The 15,218-nt window shown below is 44.2% G+C and overlaps 1 protein-coding gene across 2 annotated transcripts in view; it reads right to left on the reverse strand.

The window, feature by feature from the left end:
• Positions 1-15,218, reverse strand: part of CTNNA2 (catenin alpha 2) — a 1,647,901-nt gene that overhangs the window by 460,655 nt on the left and 1,172,028 nt on the right. The window lies entirely within an intron of this gene.

Genomic DNA, 15,218 nt, shown 5'->3' on the forward strand with positions numbered 1-15,218 from the left:
GGTTTGTAGCACACTCTTCAGGAGACTTGGAGCCTTCTTCTCTCACCTTCCAGATAATGTGAAGCAGGGATGGTCTTACACATCCAACTTTATAACACTTGGGCATCAGCGTCCTACCCAGAGCGAGTACAGAGCTGACAGATATTTGCATATTCTTGCAAAAGACTAATTTGCATCCTTAAGTGCTAATTATACCAATTTGGCAAGTGCTGAATTAGTGAATACAATGTTCTCAAAATATTAAAAATATCCCTAAGATAAGAAGGTTCAGGCTGTACTCATTATGGAAAACACACAACTTGTTCTTTCAGAGAACATCTAGTCACTTTCATGGATCCTACACACTAAAAAAAATATGAAGGAAGTAATTTAGGGTTGCCCTTAGAGATGAGCGAACACTAAAATGTCCGAGGTTCGAAATCCGATTCGAACAGCCGCACACTGTTCGACTGTTCGAACGGATTTCGACCCCATTATAGTCTAGGGGGGGAAATGCTCATTTCAGGGGTACACAAAATTCCAATAAAAAACTTTTTCAGCACAACAAAACCAATGTCTTATCTCCTTATTTTCTTTAAAAAATAACTCTTATTTTCAAATGTTAAAACATCCAAAAATTCCTTTGGTATAGCACCAGACACAAAACAAAAATAAGTGGTAAACACAGACACAGAAAAAAATTCGATAAAATTATACTTACCAAGTCCACGAGTGAGGGTCGGGCTGGATTCTCCTTGAAGTCTTCTCCCGGCGCAGGGTCCCCGCGTCGTCTTCCGGCTGGAATTCACTCTGCCTAGGCATCGGGCCTAGGCAGAGCCGACTACGCATGCGCAGTCGGCTCTGCCTTGGCCGGATGCCTCGGCAGAGTGAATTCCAGCCGGAAGTTGCCACGGGGATGCTGCACGGAGAAGACTTCTAAAGGTAAGAGAAGAACCAGTGTTGATTGGCAGAATGTATAGCATTCGGCCAATCAACGCTGGTTCTGCATCGAACATTAAACTTCGAACAGCTAATAGTGTTCGATCGAGTACGAGTATTTTGAATACCATAGTATTCGATCGAACACCTACTCGATCGAACACTACTCACTCATCTCTAGTTGTCCTTCAAGTCATTATTATCATGGGAGAAGAAGCTGTTTTGGGGCACAGAGCCTCTTAAAAATTTGACAAATTTTACATGCCCCCTATCTTTCACCAAAATTTAATTTGGAAAAAATTAAAATTCTTTGGATTTCTTCGACTAGCAAAAAAAGTTAAAACTTTTTGCACAAATTTGTTAAATTTATGATTTTGGGACAGTTTACAACATTTTTTTTTTTTTTTTACTTACCAAATGTAGGCCCCTGTGCCATCACTTGGTGTCACAATACAACATGGTATTACAGAAGCATTCAATGATCGAATCTTCCAATATTCTTTTTGGGTCAAATTTGATCAAATCATTCAATTTGGTCTGAATAAATTTAGCCCGAATCAAAAATACTCTAAACAATGTTTATTGTGCTTTTTTTGGACATGTGGTGTAATATTGGTTATTGAACTAGTTTCAGTGACCAAGACCCAATCTAAAGCAACCAATGGCATCTGTGAATAGTAAAAAGCTGGCATTGGTTTAGATTTGTTCTGAGAAGTTAGTCAAAGTCATCAAAAGTGGGTCAATGACCTAGAGGCCCATTTCCTGCTACACTGCACAGAATAGTCAGCTGTGAGGGCCGTTTACTTCCAAAGACTCTGTCCACATCCCGGATTTCACCTTTGTAGATGAGAAGAGAAAACTCTACATCCTACTGGGAGAAGAGGAGTCCACTGTGGAGATCGGTGTCCAATATGTGTCCAGCTGCCACCAACTGAGTGGAAGATGAAACCCCATGGACTGTTATACCCCATTACTACCCCCTCTAATCACCCATCCACCGCCTTACATCCCAACCCAACCCCCCTCCTACTCACCCATCCCCCCCTTATGCCCCAACCAAACCCAACCCCGCCATACCAAACACCGTCTTTCCTTTTTCAATGCCAAATGTATATTCAGATGTGCCAATAAAGGTTTTTGCATTTGATTTGATTTGTTTTAATGCCCAAGAGTAATCTCCCAACCCACATGGTATAAACCAGCCAATGACATCTGTAAGATGATTACAACTCTGGTTTAGATCAGTTATTCTAGAACAGTGAAAGTAGGACTGTGAATTAACAATTTGGTGAGTAAATTCAAAAACTTTTGGATTCACCGGGAATCAAAAATTTTAGGAAATTCATAATGAATTTTATTCTAACTTGAAATGGATTCAATTATCTCTAATTCTGTATGAAACCAACCAAAGAAAAATATTACATCCTGGGAGACAGATTTGCATATTTTTCCCATAATTCCCCCAGTAGAGCGAAAAAGGCTTTTTGTAAGTCTCCATACGCCTGTGAAGGTAATCTCTCCTTAAGGAGTTATAATTTCCCCGAAACCTGTATGTTTTGTAAGAAATCGTAAAAGAAAGTGTGGAAATAGTATGCCCACGCCGACTTTGGCCATGCAACCAGAAGATTGTCATGTTCCACTTTTTTGCAACTACAAGTTGTAGTTGTGGCCCCATCTGGGTTGCAATGCAACTTCATTCACTAACATGATCTCACGACCTGAATTCTGGTAATAAAATTGTGTGTTTTTCTGGTGGGGATTTGATCCAGGTTCTGTGGTCTTTGGGTGGTTTCCTTGCCATTAGCCCATTCTGTTTGGGCATTTGGTATTGGCCTTCAGAGTATGCTTGAAGTTCTCTGCAGCGAACCTCAGGTGTTGGTTGTTACCATTACCCTATGGGACTATCCTGGGGCCTTTATTAGGAGGAGGGCTGGCTTCCCCAGTTGCCGGTTTTCGTGGTTACCACCTAGAATTCGTGGCTCAGGGAGGAGTAGTGGTTTGCTAGAATTTTAACTGACTAGGAAGTGGTGAGAGTGTTGCCTTGTGTGTGAGTCTGGTTTGTACCTCCACACTTCTACTCTACTCTACCCTGTCCTTCAGTTCTGTTTGCCTGGCATCTTGTTGTTTGAAGTTTGGGTTCCAGTTTGTTTGCCCCCAGTCCTGTGTTAACCCTCTCCTCACCTCTCCACTGTCCCTCCTGTCCCTCTCCTCATTCTCTTGTTACGTATTGTGTTGTGCTGCGTCTGTTGTCCAGCACATCCCATCCTGTTTGTTTTGTCTGCAGCTGCATCTTGGGTTCTGTAGGGGTGACCACCTTAGTATCCCCAGCCCCTAACTCTCTTGTAGCTCTTGCCCTATCTGTCGGCTAGGCCTTCGTGTTAGAGAGCCAGGAGTTGTCGGGACCAAGGATAGCTTGGGAACAGCTGACCACCACCCGCAGGCAGGGCCTAGCTAGCCACCATAGCATCAGGGAATGTCTCCCTCCCCTGTTTCCTTAGCGGTACAGTCTGCAGTCCATATTCTGGGTCTGGGCATAGACACGAACGTGACACGAAGTGAAGGAGTCGCCTAGTGGTCCGTGGTTATATGATGGGAGCCACGGCCAAAGAGGCCCTAGTCTTAATCCACCATCATGGACAAAGGCAATTTCAAGCCTTATAGTAGAAGACTTTCTTAAGATCCATTCCTAGAAGGGTAGAAACACTGCCTTTGTATACAATGTTCAACCCCTTCTGCATCATATGAAATGGAAGGCCTGTGGAGGTATAGTATGAATATACAGGCTTCTATGTGCAAGCGCATACACATACTGGAATGGATTTAAGGTAACCATCCAAAATTGAAATTAAAAGCAGTCTTCTACAAGGGGGATTCTTCTCAAAGAAGATGGCCAGTACGCACAATCTATGATGCAACTGGGAATCTGTCACAGGAAGGAAGACTTGTCTGGATAACACGGGTGGTCTTCAGGTAGAGGTGGTCTTTTATAGATGTAACCATATAAGTCACTGAGTTTTATATATATAATTTTTGTTTATTTTTTTGCTTTTTCGTGGGTAACTTCTATTGTTTCTGTTCGCCGTTGTCACCAAAATCCTATATTTCTTAAAAACAAATTGCTAAAGAAAAATCTGTAATTTATGTTCTATTTTTGGCCATTTGTTTGATTCTTTATCACATTAACTATGCATCAAGCTTTGGAATATATACACACAGGCGCATATATTAGAATAGAACTTTTTGTAATTAAAGTAAATAAAAATAAGCATCAAACTTTAGAATAAATTATATCTATGTATAGGAATATTAGTTTTTGTAATTAAAGTAAATCAAAATACGACCTGAGTAGGGGTCAGATACACCATTTTTAGAACGAGATAGGAATGGGAGAAGCACAAGCACCCTGGTCAAGGTTTATAGTATAGAAAATAAGTGATTCGTCCAGGGTTTTGGTGTTTGGACGATTTGCAGTTGTTTGGGTTAAATATCACATAGTGTGCTGACAGTCCATGTGCCGAGATGGAGAGGGCTCCCTAGGGCCCCCTGTGGTCTGCCCATCAGCACTCGCTGCACATTCTGCTCCAGCTTCAGGGATCAACAGGAGAGTACGGTTGCTGGGCAACATGCCAGGGACATTTAGGCACATGGACACTGCACGGATGTGGTTCCTGTGCTCGGCTGAAGCGTGCTCCGGCTCTCAAGGCAACTTAACCTAACTAAGGAATCAAAGCCGGTCAAAAGGCAATTAAACTCCTTGGGCGAGACAGGTGTTGCCGGCACATTCCTGATGACATGTGAGAGACTCGGGGAGGCCGAGATACATTCACATCGCTCCCTAATCAATCCTGCCGCGTCTTACAATGGAATTTGTGCCTCGCTCCCTCCGCTGCAGAGCACTTAGCAACATTTCCCTGCCTTATAATTGTGGGCGAGAGGGAAGCGTTGACTGTAAACGTCTCTGACAGAGATAGATGGCCGCGTTGGGAGGAAGAGCTTCCCTCCTGAATGATTCTATAGACGTGACTATTGCAGGACAGAAAAGAATGGACTCAGCAATGAATATCATTTCATTCGAGGTCTCCGTGTATCTGGAGACCAGACTAACACTGGGCACGGAGATAACACTGCAGCTGTTTTTGTTAAAAAAGATCAAAAACTTTGTCCGTCAGTATAAAAACTGGCTGTGCCGTGCTCCTCGGAACACACCGGATTTATCGATGGTCTATACAAAACAATCAACCGTCACCGCTCTCAATTCTTAGATCCCTGTCTTAGGACGAGGCCACACATTCCCAAAAATTTTTAAATGGCCAAATTAGCTATGGTTTCTTATTGCCCAATGACAAGAGTGGCTTGAAAAGGAATAGAAATATAAGGGAGTCGTTTATACTTGAGATGAGTGAGTAGTACTCGATCGAGTAGGTATTCGATCGAATACTACGGTATTCGAAATACTCGTACTCGATCGAGTACCACTTGCTATTCGAATGGAAAAGTTCGATGCAGAAGCAACATTGATTGGCCGAATGCTATACAGTCGGCCAATCAACGCTGGTTCTTCTCCTACCTTTAGAAGTCTTCTCCGTGCAGCGGCGTCTTCCGGCTCTTCATTCACTCTGCCAGGCATCGGGCCTGAGCAGAGCCGACTGCGCATGTCCACTTGTAGTGCGGGCATGTGCAGTCGGCTCTGCCTAGGCCCGATGCTTGGCAGAGTGAATTCAGAGCCAGAAGATGCCGCGGGGACGCTGCGCGGAGAAGACTTCTCGGAGAATCCAGCCCAACCTTCACTCTTGGACTTGGTAAGTATAATTTGATTGAACGTTGCCTACCCCTGAAACGAGCATTTTCCCCCCCATAGACTATAATAGGGTTCGATATTCGATTCGAGTAGTCGAATATTGAGGGGCTACTCGAAACAAATATTGAACCTCGAACATTTTACTGTTCGCTCATCTCAAGTTTATACTTCTCCGTTCTACTAAATCCACTCCTGGCTTTGGCTCAAAAAAAAAAAAAATCGAACAAAAATTTAAGCTTTTTTTTAAAGACGTGGCCCACGCCTTATGGCTCTTTTTGTACAAAGCTCATATAGTGGTTCCAGTAAGTGGACCCCTACTAGATGACCAAACTGGTTCGTAATGAACCGAGTTCATTAAGAATTTTACCAAAATTTTGGATTCCGCTGGCAAGAATCCAGCAAAGTTGATTGTTATACTTTGGGGTCTCATCAGGATCCAAAGTATAATTATTAGAGCACAGGCATGGTGGGTGAAAATAAGAAAAAAATCTTAACTTTTCTTGGCTCCATTACAGCCTCCTCCATCATTCCAGATTCTGCCATGGGCACCCTCAAAGTCTTAAGTCGCAGTTTTCAATGTTCTTGGTCCCATCACTGAGGTCTAAGACATTGACACTGAGAATGTTCTCCATGAAAAAAAAATCTGGAATGCTGAGTGTTTTTTTAATTTTTTATAATTTTTTTGGCCATCAATATTCTTTATATCTTTTCTTCTATTGGATTCTAGACAATTCTAATTGAAATTGATACTAAAGTGATATGGTCCAATGCATATTTCTAAGAGGATACTGTATATCTCTGTACATACAAAAGCTGATGGATCCTTTACGGCAGCACACTGATACTGTTTAGCTCAGTAATAAGGTATCATTCAGTCTCTGTATACTCCTGTACTCCTGTGTGCATGCCCGCGTTACAAGAAAATGGCCGCTTTGACTGTAAGCGGCCATTTTCTTGTAGTGCGGGCATGCGCAGTCGGCTCTGCCCAGGTCCGATGCCTGGCAGAGTGAATGAAGAGCCGGAAGATGCCGCGAGGAAGACTTCTCGGAGGATCCAGCCCGACCCTCACTCGTGAATTTGGTAAGTTCAATTTGATCAAATGTTGCCTACCCTTGAAACGAGCATTTTCCCCCCATAGACTATAATAGGGTTCGATTTTTCGATTCGAGTAGTCGAATATTGAGGGGGTACTCGAAACGAATATCGAATATCGAGTATTTAACTACTCGCTCATCTCTACTCACGACCTCTTATATTTTGGAAGCTAGATATGCACAAAGCTCAGAGGACAGGGCGCCAGGGTATGCTGAGACTTGTAGTACATTGAGATGGTTAGTTATGGCAGCTTTCTCATATATAATATTGAAGCCAGCAAGAACAGGATGTTTTCCAGGCAGGCAGACTGGATACGTTACCGCCGGGTGCTGCCAAGTATTTTTCATACTAATTAAATACTGTGAGGTTCAGTTATTAACATATTGAAAGGGAACAAACACGCAGTGACCCGAAACCACCAATCAGTAATTAGCTGATAATGAGAGCAAATATAGGATTTCTAGCAATGGGATAATTGGCGTTACACAATGAAACGTTTCCGCTCAAGTAGACGAAACTATGGCAGGAGGACAATAGGAGTGGAGCAAATGTCCTGGCATTGGGGTGAGGGGTTGTGTCCATAGTCAATGATAGGGTCTCAATAGCAAATAGTCTTCATAGGATTTATCTCAGAAGCTATCAATGTGCTGAACTGATCTCCACCACCCAAGGTTCGCGGGACACCCAACGTTTAATCCAATTCTGTATAGAGTAGGTTTACTGAGACTCTAAGGGTTAATGCACATTGCAGTGTACATGTAATCTTATGGGCCATGCCGTACCTCCACATACCACCAATCTCATACAAAAGCATATAGAAGTTGTGCCATGCTCCGCCATATTGTATCACGTTGGTTTTAGGTTACAATTCACTTGGCGTACAATGTATCTAAATGTCCATAATATGGAACAATAGAGATTTATTGCGCCGCCGTTGACCTATGGATTACCGCTAAACCATAATGCTTAGTGCTATAAATTCTTAATATAATGGTGGCTAAAATCTGAAGACTTACAGTATGGAGTCAGGGGGTGTTTATATACATGTATCACCATATAATTAGGGTATATCTAGACCATCTAAGTGTAGGTAATTCAGGGTAAACTCCTAAATTGCAGATATTGTTCTTTAACAGATTGTCCCATTTTTGTTACAAAGCTTCCTCTATATACAAGACAGCAATGGCTCCCCGGAGGCTCCTTGTTCAGTGGACCTGTCGCTAACCACTTAGCACATTGTAAAATACATCCACTGGCCATGTACACCTTTACTACTCCCTGGTGTGTCTGCTCCTAAACTACCTTACATTTCAGACACAAACTTGCCTTTAACCCTCAAATGACTAAATCGTAGCGGTGACAATAAAAATTATAATTGTATTTAAAGCAATGACTTTTTAGGATCAGTGTCCTATGTGTATTTGAAGAGTGACTTTCTGGTTATTATATGACATATTCTATATTTCTTAGCAGTTTTCCCTTTGCAGGTTTTATATGTAGTTTGCAGTTCTCCCTGAGCTGGGAGAAGTTACCATATACTGCACACAGTATGTAGAAGAGAATCTGCTCTATAGCTGTCTTCTTCTTGCTCAGAAATGGCCCTAGGATCATGCCCTAGGAGTTACACTGAGAAGTACTGTATTCTATTGAGTAAAGTACTTGGGTTGGGATGGAAACTTCCTATCTATATATTTGTATAAACTAATCCATGCAATCTGTCTTGAGATGGATGGTTGCTGGCACCCACCAGAGCACTGATGCTCCTGTCAGTACACACTGTGCAGTCCTTGATTCTCCACACTGCTGTGCACATGCACTTCCTACTGTTACTGCTGCTGGAGGTTTTGTGCTAAGAAGCACTCATAATTAGAGATGAGCGAACAGTGTTCTATCGAACACATGTTCGATCGGATATCAGGGTGTTCGCCATGTTCGAATCGAATCGAACACCACGTGGTAAAGTGCGCCAAAATTCGATTCCCCTCCCACCTTCCCTGGCGCCTTTTTTGCACCAATAACAGCGCAGGGGAGGTGGGACAGGAACTACGACACTGGGGGCATTGAAAAAAATTGGAAAAAGTCATTGGCTGCCGAAATCAGGTGACCTCCATTTTAGACGAATAGTGGATTTCAAATCCGGGTCATATGAGAATGTGAACTTTGTGACTATGAGACAGGGATAGCTGTACAGGCAGGGATAGCTAGGGATAACCTTTATTTAGGGGGGAATGTTATTAAAAATAACTTTTTGGGGCTCTATCGGGTGTGTAATTGTGATTTTTGTGAGATAAACTTTTTCCCATAGGGATGCATTGGCCAGCGCTGATTGGCCGAATTCCGTACTCTGGCCAATCAGTGCTGGCCAATGCATTCTATTAGCTTGATGAAGCAGAGTGTGCACAAGGGTTCAAGCGCACCCTCGGCTCTGATGTAGCAGAGCCGAGGCTGCACAAGGGTTCAAGCGCACCCTCGGCTCTGATGTAGGAGAGCCGAGGGTGCACTTGAACCCTTGTGCACCCTCAGCTCTGCTACATCAGAGCCGAGGGTGCGCTTGAACCCTTGTGCACACTCTGCTTCATCAAGCTAATAGAATGCATTGGCCAGCGCTGATTGGCCAATGTATTCTATTAGCCTGATGAAGTAGAGCTGAATGTGTGTGCTAAGCACACACATTCAGCTCTACTTCATCGGGCTAATAGAATGCATTGGCCAGCGCTGATTGGCCAGAGTACGGAACTCGACCAATCAGCGCTGGCTCTGCTGGAGGAGGCGGAGTCTAAGATCGCTCCACACCAGTCTCCATTCAGGTCCGACCTTAGACTCCGCCTCCTCCGGCAGAGCCAGCGCTGATTGGCCGAAGGCTGGCCAATGCATTCCTATGCGAATGCAGAGACTTAGCAGTGCTGAGTCAGTTTTGCTCAACTACACATCTGATGCACACTCGGCACTGCTACATCAGATGTAGCAATCTGATGTAGCAGAGCCGAGGGTGCACTAGAACCCCTGTGCAAACTCAGTTCACGCTAATAGAATGCATTGGCCAGCGCTGATTGGCCAATGCATTCTATTAGCCCGATGAAGTAGAGCTGAATGTGTGTGCTAAGCACACACATTCAGCACTGCTTCATCACGCCAATACAATGCATTAGCCAGTGCTGATTGGCCAGAGTACGGAATTCGGCCAATCAGCGCTGGCTCTGCTGGAGGAGGCGGAGTCTAAGGTCGGACCTGAATGGAGACTGGTGTGGAGCGATCTTAGACTCCGCCTCCTCCAGCAGAGCCAGCGCTGATTGGTCGAGTTCCGTACTCTGGCCAATCAGCGCTGGCCAATGCATTCTATTAGCCCGATGAAGTAGAGCTGAATGTGTGTGCTTAGCACACACATTCAGCTCTACTTCATCAGGCTAATAGAATACATTGGCCAATCAGCGCTGGCCAATGCATTCTATTAGCTTGATGAAGCAGAGTGTGCACAAGGGTTCAAGCGCACCCTCGGCTCTGATGTAGCAGAGCCGAGGCTGCACAAGGGTTCAAGTGCACCCTCGGCTCTCCTACATCAGAGCCGAGGGTGCGCTTGAACCCTTGTGCAGCCTCGGCTCTGCTACATCAGAGCCGAGGGTGCGCTTGAACCCTTGTGCACACTCTGCTTCATCAAGCTAATAGAATGCATTGGCCAGCACTGATTGGCCAGAGTACGGAATTCGGCCAATCAGCGCTGGCCAATGCATTCTATTAGCCCGATGAAGTAGAGCTGAATGTGTGTGCTAAGCACACACATTCAGCACTGCTTCATCACGCCAATACAATGCATTAGCCAGTGCTGATTGGCCAGAGTACGGAATTCGGCCAATCAGCGCTGGCTCTGCTGGAGGAGGCGGAGTCTAAGATCGCTCCACACCAGTCTCCATTCAGGTCCGACCTTAGACTCCGCCTCCTCCAGCAGAGCCAGCGCTGATTGGCCGAATTCCGTACTCTGGCCAATCAGCACTGGCTAATGCATTGTATTGGCTTGATGAAGCAGTGCTGAATGTGTGTGCTTAGCACACACATTCAGCTCTACTTCATCGGGCTAATAGAATGCATTGGCCAATCAGCGCTGGCCAATGCATTCTATTAGCGTGAACTGAGTTTGCACAGGGGTTCTAGTGCACCCTCGGCTCTGCTACATCAGATTGCTACATCTGATGTAGCAGTGCCGAGTGTGCATCAGATGTGTAGTTGAGCAAAACTGACTCAGCACTGCTAAGTCTGCATTCGCATAGGAATGCATTGGCCAGCCTTCGGCCAATCAGCGCTGGCTCTGCCGGAGGAGGCGGAGTCTAAGGTCGGACCTGAATGGAGACTGGTGTGGAGCGATCTTAGACTCCGCCTCCTCCAGCAGAGCCAGCGCTGATTGGCCGAATTCCGTACTCTGGCCAATCAGCACTGGCTAATGCATTGTATTGGCTTGATGAAGCAGTGCTGAATGTGTGTGCTTAGCACACACATTCAGCTCTACTTCATCGGGCTAATAGAATGCATTGGCCAATCAGCGCTGGCCAATGCATTCTATTAGCGTGAACTGAGTTTGCACAGGGGTTCTAGTGCACCCTCGGCTCTGCTACATCAGATTGCTACATCTGATGTAGCAGTGCCGAGTGTGCATCAGATGTGTAGTTGAGCAAAACTGACTCAGCACTGCTAAATCTGCATTCGCATAGGAATGCATTGGCCAGCCTTCGGCCAATCAGCGCTGGCTCTGCCGGAGGAGGCGGAGTCTAAGGTCGGACCTGAATGGAGACTGGTGTGGAGCTATCTTAGACTCCGCCTCCTCCAGCAGAGCCAGCGCTGATTGGTCGAGTTCCGTACTCTGGCCAATCAGCACTGGCCAATGCATTTCTATGGGGAAAAGTTAGCTTGCGAAAATCGCAAACTGACAGGGATTTCCATGAAATAAAGTGACTTTTATGCCCCCAGACATGCTTCCCCTGCTGTCCCAGTGTCATTCCAGGGTGTTGGTATCATTTCCTGGGGTGTCATAGTGGACTTGGTGACCCTCCAGACACGAATTTGGGTTTCCCCCTTAACGAGTTTATGTTCCCCATAGACTATAATGGGGTTCGAAACCCATTCGAACACTCGAACAGTGAGCGGCTGTTCGAATCGAATTTCGAACCTCGAACATTTTAGTGTTCGCTCATCTCTACTCATAATCCAAAATGTGATGCACAATGTTTGAGGAACACAGCACTGTCTTACAACAACGTCAGATTTCTCATTACAATAAGGCATATTATAGTGACAGTGACCCAGACCAATTTTTCTGTCATGTTAAACACTTTCAGTCAGGTTCCACAACAGAATATGTTGATCGTTGGGGTTCTCAGTTGCAGGACATGCTGTGATCAGCTTATCATTGGGGACCCTTCTGACAAAAGTAGACCAATATTGACCATCTGGACGTCCCTAATTGGTAGGGGTATGTCCTATAGTAGACACTGCGCTGGAGCCAACTGATGTAAATCCAGAATCTTTACAATGCTAACACTAGCGTTTTGGGGCAAACTGTACCCTTTCTCAAGTGATGCACAATTAAAAGGAGGGCAATTGCAGAAAGAGCTGGTAATTCTGTCCTGTGCCCGAACCTGATGGTCCAGTTAGTCAATAGTGGTCTACTTCTACTGCTGCGGACCACCATACCCGACTCAGCCAAAGGATGGTTGCCTCAATGGGAGACTCCATACTGAAATTTGGACCATTCCAATATTGATTTGTTCGGTGGACCTATCATACCTTCTATCAAAAGGGGATTGTCCCGACTACTACGGGAACTGGTAGTTAAGGGTATGTTCATATATGCGCCAAAGTTTCCATTGGAGACTCCATTGCAGTGTCCATCTGAAAATTGGCGGTCGGAACAAGTCCTGCACGGAGAACTTTTTCCTCCGCCAATTTTAATCAACGGACACTAATCAGACCCATTGTAGTCAATGAGGGAGGTCAAACTCTACTGCTATTTTAGCGGTCTGCCTATATATTATTGTGGTCCTCTGATGGATCAGAACAATGGGAAGTCAAGACTATTGTGAGCCTTGCCTTAGTGGCACATCTTGGAATAACGCTTTTACCCCACATACTGTACGTTTTACCCAATGACTTGTGACTTTCCCTAGCTTATCACTTCAGTCTTCTTATAACAGCCCCTCCCCTCTTCACCACCATTAGTTTATTTTTTATTTTAATTTTATTTTTATTTTTTGCATTATATCAGTCTCCTCTGTTTTTTTATCTTTCCAAACTTGCCCTTAAAATTCTTTTGTGCATGGTCAGATTAAAAATTGTTCTCCATGGCAAGAGAATCCGATGTCCTTTCATTTCAAGGGCACTGCAGCAGTTTCACATAAATGACTTAAGGGGATGGACACAGTAAAAAATAAACAGATTTATTTGATTTGATAAGGTCTAGTAAAATCTGGCCCCGTGCAGCGAAGCATGTAGAAGGTAAGTAGAGAGAGAATTAAAAAGTCTTGCTGCATCGCCACGTCTCTTTCTGAATTTTAATTCCATTTGTTTTTTTCTTTTTTTTTCCCTTGTTTTCGAAATGATTATTGTTAATGTGTAATTTAATAGCAGATTAGGCCAAGATAGAAACTTTTTTTTCTCTTTTTCCATTTGTTAACCTCTTCAGAGCTAGATCGGTTGTTACTTTGAGTTTTTTCCTTAGTTTTCATTCTTATTTTGACCCCAGTCTGTCACTAATAGCGGCAATTTGACTATCCAGAGCACCCGACTGGCCCGACACCCATTCTTTTCTGATACAGTGCATATCTCCATCTGTTCCATTGTGTATCTCCATCTGTGGCCACCATAGTTTTTTTCTGCTTGACACACTGGTCTTCCTGTCCATTGTCCATGCTCCAGTCCTTGCCTGTAAGGTACACAGACCCCTTATGAAACTATAAACCTTGCAGTCTACTCCTGCCCAATCCCATGCACCAGTGGGCCAAAACTACAAAAATCTAATACTTTGCTAGTGTCCTGGTTATCTGTGTCTGGTTTGTTATCTGACTAATCCAATTCTGCCTGTCTTGAACTGTGCCTGGTTACTCAACTCTGAACCTGTGCCACCTACCCTGACCTATTTCTGGATTTCTGACCCTGAATCTGTGCCACCAGTCCTGATATCTGAGAACTAGATATCTAACTCTATTGATATTGTGCCATCTGCTCTGACCTGTGCCTGAATACCTGACTCCGTACCAGTGCCACCTTTCCTGACCAGTATCTAGGTACCTGACTCTGACATCACTTCCTATACATTTCTTTATTTGCCTGGGTCAGCTGTCCCCAACACCAGGACTCCTGAGAGAACTAGTTACCTGGTGATTTCCCTGCAGATATGATTAGGAAAAAGGAAAAAGCCAGGAGATCATATCTATCTGAACTTGTTCTACCATACCATCTGCATGTTCTATGCCTGTCATGAGTATATGCCCGTCCTCTGTCCCTGCACGCACACTGCCAGTCCAGATTTCAGCCAGTATTCTGACTATGATTCTGCCTGACCCTTTGGTGTTCTATATTATTATCCATGACCTTCCCAGTCACTTATCCCCTATCCATAGGGGATAACTTGTAGATCATTGGGGGTCTTACCGATCAGAAGGTTGGAGGACTTTTGCTTTCCATTCCCAGTGGTCATGCACCACTCCATTCATTGCTATGAGAGCGCTAGAGATCGGTGGCGCTTCCACTGAAATGAATGGAGCTGTCCACAAAACTCCCCTGTTCTCCTGATCAGTGGGGGTCTGAATAGTTGAATATGGGATATCTTGCTTTCGTGGGAAAACCCTATAACTCGGTGAAGATTATTCTATGCAGGTAGAGTTGGAAATGATGGCGTTTGCAACCTCTGTGCCCTACTGTACTAATCCTTAGGATGACAATAAATGACTTAGTAATCCACGTTCAGTACTCAACATTGGAAGCGTAATACTGTTTTATATTCAGAGAAGCCTTCACAAAGCAATGTTATTACATAATTACTAAAATCCTAAGGAAGCTCGACATCGGGAAGATTTACAAGATGGTGTACATCATAATGGAAGTCTAGCCCTTCCCCAACACAATGCCTCAGATAGCCGCCTCCTCGAGAAGCATACCAACTGGAAAACTCTTGAAGTTTCTGAATAATAAAGTCATAGAAAAGATGTCATTTTCATATGACCTACTTTGTCTATCCACATAAAAAAGAACAAATTATAGTTTCTGACAAACGCACAGGAAATAAATTACCGCCAAGATTAAAGTAGTCGTATTAAATTTCCCTTAAATAAAATGTTATAGCGATGCATGCAGCAGACTAAGTGAAGAGTGAATGATGTCCTCCTTATTTTACCACCGAACAAAAGTAGACTAAAAGCTCGGC

This window comes from Leptodactylus fuscus, chromosome 1, assembly GCF_031893055.1.
Source record: "Leptodactylus fuscus isolate aLepFus1 chromosome 1, aLepFus1.hap2, whole genome shotgun sequence".
Classification (NCBI taxonomy): domain Eukaryota; kingdom Metazoa; phylum Chordata; class Amphibia; order Anura; family Leptodactylidae; genus Leptodactylus; species Leptodactylus fuscus.